This window comes from Gossypium arboreum, chromosome 3 (genome assembly GCF_025698485.1).
Source record: "Gossypium arboreum isolate Shixiya-1 chromosome 3, ASM2569848v2, whole genome shotgun sequence".
NCBI lineage: Eukaryota > Viridiplantae > Streptophyta > Magnoliopsida > Malvales > Malvaceae > Gossypium > Gossypium arboreum.
This window is the reverse complement of record NC_069072.1, coordinates 96,194,901-96,197,827: the sequence shown is the minus strand read 5'-3', so window position 1 is coordinate 96,197,827 and position 2,927 is coordinate 96,194,901. Positions and strand designations below refer to the sequence as shown.

Below are 2,927 nucleotides of genomic sequence, written 5' to 3'. Positions count from 1 at the left end.
CATTTACATTTCTTGCATTTTGGGTAATTATATTGAATTGTTTGTTATAGCATTGTTGAGTTGGTTGCATGATAGCTAATTTAGGAATGTCCAATGATGAAAATAGTCTGTAATTTTGTGCGAATATAGAATGAAATTAATAGAATTGACCCATAAGGTTAGGATTCTCAATCATATTGTTGACATTTAGATTGTATTCATTCAATCCTTATTGATCTTGAAATAACTTTTGCAAAAAGTTATTAAAAAGTTATTAAAAAGTTACTAAAAATTTATTAAGCTAAAATGAACAAAAGTAGCAAATGAAAAGTTAAACTCCGAGAAGCATAAATTGCTAAGTTGTAATTTAGCCTCAAATGTCTGTAGTATAAAGTAACCCAGGAGTTTGGTGTTTCCTCCATCTTTACTTTTGGGTAGAAAAGAAAAAGTTTTAGATAAGAGTGCTTTAAAACAAATTTTGGGACAGTCCACTGTAGAAGACTAATATGTAGCTTGTGTACACTTGCACATTTCCATCGTTCCAAGTTTTTGGTGCAGTTACCATGGACTATTTTAAAAGTCATTATTTGTGAATTTGTGAATTTTGCATTTTTGGTTTATTTTTCTGTTCAATTTGAACTTAATTAATTTTTTTGTGTTTGTTTCAGGTGTTTATGAGTATTGATCGAATTATCAATTTACTCCCTGTAGACCCTGAGATTGAAAGAACTTTCCGACAATAAAGAAGACAAGCAAGTCAAAGAAGGATCGAAGAAATAAAATTTGAAAATCTGATTCAAGAAAATGGAGCAAACACTGCTCGAAATCCTATCCTTATTACTGATGATAGGGTTAGAGCTCTAAGACAGTATGTTGTGCCAGTATTTCATGATCTTAATCTGGGTATTAGGAGACTCGAAATCGAGGCACAACAGTTCGAGCTGAAGCCAATCATGTTCTAGATGCTTTAGACAGTGGGCCAATTCAGTGGAATGCCCACCGAAGATCCTCACCTTCACTTAAGACTATTTATGGAGGTGAGCAATTCTTTCAAGTTAGCTGGAGTACCCGAAGATGCACTAGGATTAAAGCTATTCCAATATCCGCTGAGGGACAGAGCTCGAGCTTGGTTGAACTCATTGCCACCAAATTCCATTTCCACATGGCAAGAGTTAGCAAAAAGATTCCTCATGAAGTATTTCTCGCCTAGCAAGAATGCTAAGTTGAGGAACGAGATCACTGCTTTCCAACAAATGGATGATGAGTCCTTATATGAGGCATGATCAAGGTATAAAGAATTACTACGGAAGTGCCCTCATAACAAAATCCCTCATTCAATCCAACTTGAGAAGTTTTATAACGGTCTAAATGCTCATACGAGGATAGTAGTGGATGCTTCTGCTGATTGTGCTCTCCTTTCTAAGTCGTATAACAAGGCCTATGAAATCATTGAGAGGATTACCAGCAACAATTATCAATAGCCAACCAATCAACAGCATCAAGAATATGAATCGTTGGAGTATATGAAGTGGACACTCTCACTTCACTTGCATATTAGGTATCTTCGATTTTCTCAATGCTTAAAAATTTTACCACTAATGGGTTTAATAGTTTTGTAGCTAGCCACCTATTCACTTTGAAATTATAACCTGTGTTTATTGTGGGAAGGACATTTGTTTGAAGAATGTCCATCAAACCCAGAATTCGTGTATTGCATGGGCAATCAGAACCAAAACTGAGGAAGGCAAGGACTGCAATCTAATTTTTATAACCCATTTGGGTAAAACCACCCTAATTTTTCCTGGAGTAACCAAGGGGCTAGAACCAGTAACACTTATACCCAACCTAGATCGACCTAGCCACCTGTTTTTACCCAACAAGTTTAGAAAGCAACTCAAGCTGAACCTTCCAATAGTTTAGAGAACCTATTGAAGGTGTATTGATACGTGATATTCGTGACATGTTTTAAATATTTATAATGAACCGTTCTTGAAACTAACTATTATCACGATGAAGGCAAGTGTACCTATCGAATTGTAACACCCCGAACCCGAGACCGTCGTCGGAGTCTAACACGAGATGTTAACAGACTTCAAACCACTTATTGAGAATTTTCTAGACAAGCTGCCAATCTGTGTACTAGTCGCTTCAAAAATCATAACTTGAGTTTTACAACTCAAAAATCAGTTTCGTAATTTTTCCCTGAAACTAGACTCATATGTCCATCTACATATTTCTTTCTAGAATTTTTGGTCAAGCCAATTAGTACAGTTTATTAGTTAAAGTCTCCCATGTTACAGGGGTCGACTACACTGACCTTCGTGCGTTACAACTCGAATAACTCCCTGTGCAGGGCTTCAATACTGATGCCGTTTGTTTCTATAGAAACTATACTCAAAGAGGAATTTATACATATATGGTATGACTCCTAATTATCTCTGGTTAATTTATAATGAATTTTCAAAGTCGGAACAGGGAATCCAGAAACCGTTCTGGCCCTGTTTCACGAAAACCCAAATATATCTTAACATACAACTCATATGACCGTCTCGTTTCTTCCATACGAAAATAGATTCATCAAGGTTCATTTACATAATTTATTCACTATTTAATTCCATTCCTACTATTTTTAGTGATTTTTCACATCCACGTCACTGTTGCTGCCAGCATCTATTTCTAGGGTAGACTTTCTCTAACACATAGTTTCTATGATTCAGCCACCCCTTTTCCATATATAGTCCAAAATATAATCATGATGACCCATTCTAATGGCTGGTCATTGCCAAACATTTCCGTGCCTCTTAATGAGCATATACATGCCAAATGATTATAACATTATGCTCAAAACATTTATAAGCCATTTTCGCATGGCTATTCAAAATTTTACATACCAAGTTCAAACAAAACATAATAGCCTATACATGTCGAAATGTACTCCTAGACCAACT

General features: G+C 35.7%; 1 non-coding gene across 1 annotated transcript; it reads right to left on the bottom strand.

Moving 5' to 3' along the window:
• Positions 1 to 1,199: 1,199 nt before the first annotated feature.
• On the bottom strand, positions 1,200 to 1,306 carry LOC128291360 (small nucleolar RNA R71). Its single transcript, XR_008281136.1, has one exon. It is a non-coding gene; the product is annotated as a small nucleolar RNA R71 (small nucleolar RNA).
• Between the last annotated feature and the right edge of the window lie 1,621 nt (positions 1,307 to 2,927).